Here is a 10,546-nt window from a genome sequence, read left to right as displayed (position 1 = left end):
AGTCATGAAATCCAAAGACCTACAGCCAAGATTGCTTTATCCAGCAAAGCTTTAATTTAGAATGGAAGGGCATATAAAGTGCTTCTCAGGTAAGATCAAATTCAAGGAGTTCATCATCACCAAGCCCTTATTATATGAAATGTTAAAGGGACTTATCTAAGAAAATGAAGGTTAAAAATATGAACAGTGAAAGGACAGCAAACACACAGTTATTAACAACCACACCTAAAACAAAAGCAAACCAAGAGGACAGCTAGATCAGGAGTGGAACCATAGAAATGAAGAACACATGGAGGGTTAGAAACAGGGGGGTGGGAGGAGGAGAAGGGGGGAGAAGGCATAGAAAATAGCATAGATGGTAGGTGGAAAATAGATAGGGGGAAGGGTGAGAATAGTAGGGGGAATATAGAATCTAAAGAAGTTGAGACAGGTGGTTATAAACTAAGGGGGGAGAAGGGTGGGGGAGGGAGTGTGCGGGTGGAGGGGAATGAAGGGGGGAATAGAACAACTGTAATGGTATAATCAATAAACTATATTTAAAAAAAATAAAAAATAAATACTTTTCAATGCCAGTTAACTGTGCTAAAGACAGTAAACAAAAACAGACTTAGTCCCAGCTATTAGGAAACTCTCAAAACCAGGAAATATATCTCTATATATGTATGTATGCATATTCACTACCTCAGTCACACATCAATACACAAACAAAAGGCTGTTTATGTGCATATTAGTTTTATATTGCTACTGTAAAAAATACCCACCCTAACCTTAGTGGCTTGAAACAAGAGAAATTTATCATCTTACAGATCTGAAGGTTAGAATTCTAAAATGGGTCTTCGTGGGCTAAAACCAAAGTATAGGAAGAGCTGCATTCCTTTCTAGAGGCTCTCTGGGAGAATGTTTTTTCTTGCCTTCTTCAGCTTCTAGAAGCTGCCCTCATTTCATTTCTTGGCTCATGGTCTGCTTCTTCCTTCAAAGCTAGCCATAGGTGATTGAGTCTTTCTCATATCTTAGCACTCAAGTGACTCTTCTGTTTCCCTCTTCCACATTTAGAAGGACCTTATAATCAGCCTGCTAGATGATCTGGGATAATCTATTTTTAATCATCTGAATAGAAACCTTAATTTTATCTGCAAGCTTTACCATGTAACATAACATATTCATCGATCCTGGGACATGGACCTCTTTAGGGGAACCAATATTCCTCTATTATATATGAACAGTTTTTTCTGCTTCAGGAATTCCATCAGCCATCATCTATTTCTGAAATTATGCAAAGTGTTCATCTGTATGCATGATTCTAGAGAAAGGATTTATAACTTTCAACAAATTTTCAAAGTTTCAGAATCAGTTGACTAGTTCATAGAATACCAGTATTCCTTAGAAGTATAGTTTGATGGTATCAGCAGTTCCAAATTTTAGATTGGCCTTTTAACTGTATATTTTTAGCTTTGATTAGAAACATTAATATGAGTTGAGAGTTTTTGCTTAAGTATATTTTACTCTCTGTGTTTTTAGAAGTAGTTGTAATCATGCTTACACTTCTTTACCTGTTGCACTTATAAACATTTTTCCATGTCGGTATGCATCATTTTGTGATGGTGCTAATAGTAAGTGAAGTAGATATTCCACAATTTACTTCATAATCTTCCTGACCTGACCAGTGGGGCTCAGTTGGTTGGATGTCATCATCCTGCAAAGAAAAAGGTTGACAGCTCACCATGGTCAGTGCGTGTATGAGAGGCAATGGATCAGTGTCACGTCAATGTTTCTCTCCCTCCTAAATAAAATATTTACAATAATAATAATCTTCCTCTTAGATATTTGATTCTTCTATCCCCACCTTTTTTACCATTATATTTAATCTTGAATGAGAATCTTGTATAGATTTTTTCCTATATTTTGGATTTATTTCACCTAGACTAGATTCCTAAAATTAGAGTTTCTGGCAGAAAATACATAAATATCTTTTGGGGGGGGGAGGGACTACAATTGTTATTATTATCAAGTATTCTTACTTTTATTAGCATATATCCTGTCAACACTATACTGTTATCTCTACATAAAACCCAACTAAAACATTTCAGTTCAAAAACAAGGAAATGTTTGTTTCTCTTGTTTGTTTCTCTTGAATGAAAAGCATGGCATGTTTTTCCCCTCACAGAAAACAGGGAACTGGGAACCAATTGTATTTTTTAAAATATGTTTTATTGATTATGCTATTACAGTTGTTAGTTGTCCCATTCTCCCCACCCCATTCCCCTCCACCCTGCTCACCCCCTCCCACCCACATTCCCCTCCTTCAGTTCATGTTCATGGGTCATATGTACAAATTCTTTGGTTTCTACATTTCCTATACTGTCCTTAACCTCCCCTTGTCTACTTTGTACCTACCATTTATGCTACTTGTTCTCTGTACCTTTTCCCCCTTTCTCTCCCTTCCACTACCCCACTGATAACCCTCTATGTGGTCTCCATTTCTGTAATTCTGTTTCTGTTCTAGTTGTTTGCTTAGTTTGTTTTTGTTTTAGGTTTGGTTGTTAATAACTGTGAGTTTGTTGTCATTTTACTGTTCATGTTTTTATCTTCTTTTTCTTAGATAAGTCCCTTTAGTGTTTCATATAATAAGGATTTGGTGATGATGAACTCCTTTAACTTGATCTTATCTGGGAAGCATTTTATGTGCCCTTCTATTCTAAATGATAGTTTTGCTGGATAAAGGAGTCTTGGATGTAGGTCCTTGCTTTACATGATTTCAAATACCTCCTTCCAGCACCTTCTTACCTGCAAGATTTCTTTTGAGAAATCAGCTGACAGTCTTATGGGCACTCCTTTGTAGTAACTGTCTCCTTTTCTCTTGCTACTTTTAAGATTCTCTCCTTATCTTTAATCTTGGCTAATGTAATTATGATGTGCCTTGGTGTGTTCCTCCTTGGGTCCAACTTCTGTGGGTCTCTCTGCGCTTCCTGGAAATCTATATTCTTTGCCACATTGGGGAAGTTCCCCTTCATTATTTGTTCAAATAAGTTTTCAATTTCTTGCTCTTTCTCTTCTCCTTCTGGTACCCCTATGAGTCAGATGTTAGAAATCTCAAGATGTCCTGAAGGTTCCTAAGCCTCTTATTTTTTTTTCTGTATTCTTGTTTCTTCATTCTGTTCTGGTTGAATGCTTATTTGCTTATTTCTTCTTTCTGGTCCAAACTGTTGATTTGAGTCCCAGTTTCCTTCCCAACTGGGAAGGTTCCCTGTACATTTTCCTTGATTTCACTTGGCATAGCCTTCATTTTTTCATCTAATTTGTGACCATATTCAACCAATTCTGTGAGCATGCTGATTACCAGTATTTTGAACTATCCATCTGATAGGTTGGCTATCTTTTCATTACTTAGTTGTATTTTTTTCTGGAGCTTTGATATGATTTTTCATTTGGGTCATTCTTTTGGTCTTGGTGTGCCTGTTACATAGTAAGGGGTTCGCCATGGCAAGGAAATCCAGTCACTGGGTTGTCATACTGTATGTGGGGGAGGGGTTTGAGAGGGAACAAAGCTGCTTGCTCTGCTCTCTACTGGTTTTCAGTTACTTCCTCAGCTACCCACAGTCAAACTGGGCCCTTCTGGCACTGATTCCTGGATGGGTGGGCTTGTGTACATTCTAGGACTCTGTTGGTCTCTCCAATAAACTTTCCTGTGAGGCTGAGAGTTTCTCCCACTGCCACCTCAACCCCCACGGGTGTTTTCAATCAGAGGTTTGAGTTTTATTTCTCCGAGGTGGAACCTGGGTTGTGCAGTCTGTCTGGTTCCCCAGTTGTTTCTCCCAGTTTATCTGCACATGAATGTGGGACTTCCCAGTCTGCAATTCGCCACCTTGCCAAGTCTGCCATTCACCTCCTTGCCCACCGGCTGCAGCTTTGCCCTCCCTGGTCCTCCAGCCACCACCTGGCTGCCTGTCTCTGCCCCTCCAGTCTGGATGAATGTTTCTTCTTTAACCCCTTGGTCGTCAGACTTCCATATAGTTCTATTTTCTACCAGTTCTGGTTGTTTTTTGCTTTTAAATTTGTTGTCCTTCTTTTGGTTGTGCAAGGCACAGTGTATCTACCTATACCTCCATCTTGGCCAGAATTCCCAATTGTGATATGAATACCTTTACAACCCTATTTTATATATCACTAAATTACTTTCCAAAAAGGCTATTTTAATGTACATTAACACTGGCCTTTATTTACTCATGCCATTAATGTGAAGGAGGTGTTGTTCTTCATGTTTCTAGTATTTTCTAACTTGTCCGCCAGTACCCTTGTTAAAGTAATTTCTAAAATATAAACCTTATCACATTACTCACTGGTTTAAGATTTTTCAATTGTATCAAAATAAGGATGACATGCAAGGCCCTTTGTAATTTAACCTCTATCCTCCAGGTCAGGCTAACCTTTTTCACCTGCAAAGCTACTAGACAACAAACTATATTAACTACCTGAATTTCTTGAACCTTCTTGTTTTTTTACACTCCAGTGATTCTGCTTTAAGTGCTTTCTGTGGCCTATTTCTACCCTACCTTTTACACTGGGAATAGTCCAGTCCTTTAAGGCTCCACTAAGGTTTCCTTCAAGAAAGCTCTAGCAAGCTGTCCTTCAAGTCAAAGCTCAACTATAACTTCCTCCTGAAAAGGAGCCACTTACTGAGCCACTTACTACTAACCTGGGTTAAACACCATTCTTCTATATTCATCAAACTACAATTTTTAATTTTTTAGAAGATTTTATTTATTTATTTTTAGAAAGGGGAAGGGGAAGGAGATACAGAGGTAGAGAATACTAATGTATGGTTGCTTCTCAGGTGCCCTCCACTGGGGACCTGGTCTGCAACCCAGCCATGTGCCCTGACTGGGAACCAAAGAAGCCACCCTTTGGTTTGCAGTCCAGCACTCAATCCACTGAGCCACACCAGCCAGGGCCAAACTACATTTTTTTAAAAAATTTGTGTTTCTTCTATTAGACTTTCAGATCATTGCTAACAGAAACTATACCCTTTTCATCTCTATTTATCCAATTCTGACATGGTAAGTGTTTGATTAATTCTGTGTGCCAGTACACATCAAACTCTTCAAAACATACCTACATTTTGGGAGCTGCTATTCCCACATATGGGAAATCTTCCAATAAATAAGCAAATAAATGAGAAAGTCAATTAGGAAAAGTATGCATAAGGTGTTCTGTTCAGAACTATTTTTCCAATAGCAAAATATTGGAAACAATCTAAATGCCAGTAACAGATGAATGGTAGGATTGGCTAAATAATACGTAATATGTAGCCCAGCAATTCTGAATGTTGTTAAAAATGATGTAGTAACTCAGACTCTTATGACATGTTAAGTTGAAAAAGACAAAGAAAGTTTCACACTAAAACCCTACAAAATTAGATGTACAGACATGAACTAAAACGAACATGAAAATGTATGAGTTTTTTGTGTGGACTATGATTTCACTGCCTTTATTCAGAAATTTATAAAGGTTTGCTGATATCTCAATTATAATAAAAATAATTTAAAATTAAACCCATGTCATAAACAAATTCAGTATGTGTATATGTAGGTATATGTGTGTGTGTGTGCATATACAACAGACACATAAATTTCCTGCTCTGCCTCTTAAGGGTCCAAGAAGAAGACACTGAAGTATCAATGAGTACACCTAGCCTTGGTCTCTAATACCATTCTCCACCGACAGGGCTCTTTAGAGACAAGGCTAATTCTAGGGTGGCATAGGTATAAGATAAACATGGAATATCTTATTATACCAAAAAGTTAGGAAGTACTTTAAAAAAGAAAAAGATGTAGGCAGGTCACAAGGACACAGGAGCCATTAGCTAAATCTGGGACAGTTTGAACACCAAAATAATGAAATATTTAGAGGGGAAAGTTCATTATGTACATACCTTACCTTCTAGTGGTTCAAAAAAATGAACAAAATATATAAATATACATATTAAAGCACACATAAAAGTAAAATACAGAAATGGAAATACAAGAATTCATAAGTTAATACAGATAATAAATAAACACATACATACATAAGGCTGTTTGCAGTAGTATGTTGTAGGCCAACTAGTAAATGTGGAGTGAGTACCAGATTGGTTGGATCATTTTGTAACCATCATGGTAAAATTATATCAACGATAATGGATGCTTAATTTAAACAGAAATTTTTTTAAAAGATTTTATTTATTTTTAGAGAGTGGGGAAGGTAGGGAGAAGAAAGAGAGAGAAACATTGATGTGTGAGAGAAACATCAATTGGGTGCCTCTTGCATATGCCCCACCAGGGACCAGGTCTGCAACCCAGGCATGTGCCTTGAGCAGAATAATCGAAGATCTTTTGCTTTGTGCAGGAAACACACACCAAAAAAATACTTATTAATTGCCAGGAAGAAAATAAGTATACAATGGAAAATTCAAGCCACATATGGACCATGTAATCAAAAGTAACATCATCAATGAGGGACGGATAGATTTCACATGCTTCTAGAAGTGATATCCTGAGTAGAACACATATCACCTATGCAGCGATCCAGTTGAAATGTATAACCTCAGTCTAATCATATGGAAACATCAGACAACAAAATAAGAAATATTCTATTAAAAATGAGTGTGGGGAGACAAGCTGCATATTTCAAAAATGTTGAGGTAATTACAGATTTTTTAAAAAGGCTATGAAATGTTCCAAAATAAAGGATATTAGAGTCAGGACAACTAAATGTAGTACCTGACCCTACCAGGGGTATTCAACCTGTCACCTGTGGGCCATATGCGACCCAGGATGGCTATGAATGTTGCCCAACACAAAATCATAAATATATTTAAAACCCCCTTTTTTTTGTTCATCAGTTTTTGTTAGTGTTTGTGTATTTAATGTGTGGAGCAAGACAACTCTTCCAGTGTGGCCCAGAGATGCCAAATGGTTGGACACCCCTGTGATTGAATCTGTCCTGCAGATGGAAATGCTATAAGGATCATCCTACAAAACTGGAATATGATGGTAAATTACAGTCTTGTTTCAATGTCAATTTATAAAGTTTGTAAGAAATATACCCTCAAGTATTTAGAAGTGAAGGATACATGTTAACTTCAACTCAAATGGTTCAAAAAATAAATTGTATATAATATACCTAACTATGAAAAGACAGAGAGAGACACTGCAAAAAGAAAGCAAATGATATGGGTGTTCTCTGAACTATTTTTTCCCACTTTTGTAAGTTTGAAATCATTTCCAAATAAAGTTTTTTTTAAGAAAATTAAGTTGGAGAAATAAGAACTACAGGAAAATAAAGGTACCTATGTGGGTAAATTAAAAAAAACAACTGAGTTTTCAAGTTATTGTTCAAAAGGTTTTCTTCTCTGAGTCTTCACTCTTTCTTAACAGATGAACAGATCTATAGCTTTCATAATTTTATCTAATTAAGTTGAAGCCAACATCCCATCAGTTGTAGGTTACTCATTAGTAGGAAGGATAAAACAAGCTCTGTTCTTCACACTATTCTTATTTACTATTTGTTAACTAGTGATTGCATTCCAGTTTCCAGGTAAAACCTCAGATTTTAAATTATGACTTCGTTCTACTCTTATGACAAGAGTATGCAGAGATACAAACTCTGTGGGTGAAAAAGTGGAGAAGGGATGATGAACTCTTCACTGTATTCAAGATGAAAGAAAGTTGAAACCTGCTCTAAATTAGTTCCTAAATAATTGAGTTCTTTCTTTTCATAATGTATATTACTTTGTGGAGTATTAAAATTTGGGGATGGTATTCTTACTAGTGTTTTATCTGTGAATTTGATGGTCTGAAGTAAAAACCCTTTTCTTTTTTACTTTAAAATTCAGCTCAGGAATTTGCACCCCCTTGTGGTCAAATAAAATTTTTCATTTGCAAAACACTTTTTTTCAATTGGACAGAAATAGTTTTTTGTTCAGGCATAGGAACCATGTTACTTGGTTTTGTTTTCTTCCATTTTAGTGGGCCAAGAAGGTTTAATGAAAGATTTGGGGTTTATTAAATAAGTTTTGAAACAAAACAGGACTTTAATCTAAAAGTAACCTTCATAGAAACTTTAGTCTCTGCAAAACATGATAATAATTGCATCCACCTCATGTGTTCTCATGAGGATTCAAGGGGAAAATGAATACATATTTAGCACAGACATACTTAACACAGTACCTGACATAGAGTTGGTCTTCAATTTTATTATTTATCAACAACATCATCAATTTTATATACAGTCATTTTCTTGAAAAATTATACCAAAAGGGAACTAGGTCAAAAATTTACCAACTCATGAAGTTCAATACAATCTTGCAAATAAGTTCCCCAAATATATCATTTATTGAGACTTCCCCTAGCTCATTCCCTTCACAGATACATTATATTTTTAAAATACAAAAGGATATGTAATTATCTCTGGATGATAGAAATTTGGATGATGTTTACTTTATATATTTTAGACTGGCCTGATTATTTTATTTAACTTCAATAATTAGAAAAAGCAATAACACCATTCCATTTCCATGTTACTCCTATGAAATGGTAAAACATATTATCCCTATTCATCTGACAGAAATCATTACTCATATTTGGCAAAAATTGTAAGTCAGGCTAATTTATCATTTGAGGGACTCTTCAATATGAATGCTAATTCCTAGTGGCACTAAATATAGTTTGATTTTTAAAAAACACGTCTTAAGCCATTTTGAAAAGTAAGGGTTAAAGACCATTAGCTAATATTTACTAATATGCCAAACAGTGTTCAACGCCCTTAATATTTAGCTCGTTTAATCCTTACAACCACAAAATGAGGTACTAGCATCACTCCTTTTACAGAAGATCAAAGTGAGAAAAAGTAACTCACGTAGGATCACACCAAGTAGCAGAGCTGAGATTCAAACCCTGGTGCACTGATTCCAGAGTTCACTCACTTAACCAGTACACAAAAGTACAATACAGTTATAAGACACACATACTATTCATACAGACATGTTTCTTCTTGATCTCAAATCATTAAAATCTATCTTTTCCAACTGTACCTCATTAATGCAAATTGTGTTGGGCTTCTCCCATTTCCTTACTTCTTAGCACTTCCAGCACGTTCTTTCATATTCATTGTTTTAACCATCACATAATATGTCATAGTATACTTAAATAGTTATTGTTCATCACAAGTTGTTTTGCAACAAAAACTCGAAGAATAAAAAACCAGCAATAACCCAGCAATTAAACTGTTGGATTATTTAGAAACTTCTTGAAAATTTACCTTCAGTAAAAAGGTAACCAATAAAAATAATCTTAAACTCCAATTATTTAGAACCAATGGCAGTTTTAAAATTTTTTTCATCTTAACTAGCCTGTTGGCAGATAGGATATCTCTACCAAGCAAATGAACCAGTTAAAGAGGTTTTTAAGGAAGGTGTTAATATACTGACAACGTTTTCATCATTTATTTAGTCCTATCATAGTGCACTATTTTTGAAGATTTCAATGGTTAGATTTGCCTAGGTCTTGTGCTTCGAATTTACTAGTTGTAAGACTTTGGAGCAAGTTTCTTCATATGAGTCTTGGGGTGTCTTGTGTCAAATAAGGATAATACCTACTTCTTAGGGCTGTTGTGAGATATAAATAGGATCAACCCACAAAACGTTTATTTAGTACCGTGCCTATCACAGGCAATACGTGGTAACTAGGTATTACTTACCAGTGTGTCACACAACGGAAACCCACCTTTGCTAGATTCGGTTCACTTAGTACGCCCTTTTTTTAATCACCATAAGTGGTACCCAAAGACTGCCCATTCATCCATTCACCTCTCCCAAACCGAGGGAATCAAAATAGGATGGTAACAGAAACTGGATTCCATGAAAGCGCCTTCGTAACAGGACTGGGAAGGTCCCGGGCAAATTTATGTCCTCCTCAAGTCCCCTCAGGCAGACAGCATGCGAGGTCACAGACGTGGTTGTTGAGCCTAGAAAACTACGCCTGTGTGTGCTCAGCTGGGCTTGCACAGCAAAGGGAATTCCTGTGGGAATTCCAGGGAATTCCTGTCCATAATCTGACAAATGTATACTTATCACGTGCTTGTTACCTGTGCTCCTTTAAGGCAAATCACTTGAGAATAATAGTACCTACCTCACAAAGTTGAGGCTTAAATGCGATAGCTCCTGTAAAGAGTTGACACACAGAGAGAACTCTGCACACAGGCGGGCTGTTTTAAGTTCACGTGTATCCATACAATACAGATGGTCTCGAAGACACATTCCGTTGTTAAATACTGGCAATAAGCCGTGTTTCTTTTCGCTTAAGCTGCACCTTTATATGTTTTCCTCGAACATTATGTGAAATGCCTGCCGAGTAATATATATAGTCCATGGACCTTCAGGCCCACGGTCCCCACCGGCCCTCTACCTCCGAGGCTGAGTTAGGAACGACCTGAACGCACGCGCAAGGAAAGGAAATAGGCTGATTGCTCCCAAAGAAGCAAAGGAACAGCCGAAAGCAGCAATAATATGCGC

At 36.7% G+C, this 10,546-nt stretch overlaps 1 long non-coding RNA gene across 1 annotated transcript; it reads right to left on the bottom strand.

The window, feature by feature from the left end:
- Nucleotides 1-554: 554 nt before the first annotated feature.
- Nucleotides 555-10,514, bottom strand: LOC118983330 (uncharacterized). The gene is made up of 3 exons (XR_005065701.1): nt 10,164-10,514; nt 1,551-1,693; nt 555-582 (listed from the first exon to the last, which is right to left on the bottom strand). It is a non-coding gene; the product is annotated as an uncharacterized LOC118983330 (long non-coding RNA).
- Nucleotides 10,515-10,546: the final 32 nt, after the last annotated feature.

This window comes from Sturnira hondurensis, unplaced genomic scaffold, assembly GCF_014824575.4.
Source record: "Sturnira hondurensis isolate 20B ecotype Veracruz unplaced genomic scaffold, ASM1482457v3 Scaffold0002765, whole genome shotgun sequence".
NCBI lineage: Eukaryota > Metazoa > Chordata > Mammalia > Chiroptera > Phyllostomidae > Sturnira > Sturnira hondurensis.
The sequence above is the reverse complement of the archived record's forward strand: the minus strand, read 5'-3'. Positions and strand labels throughout refer to the sequence as shown.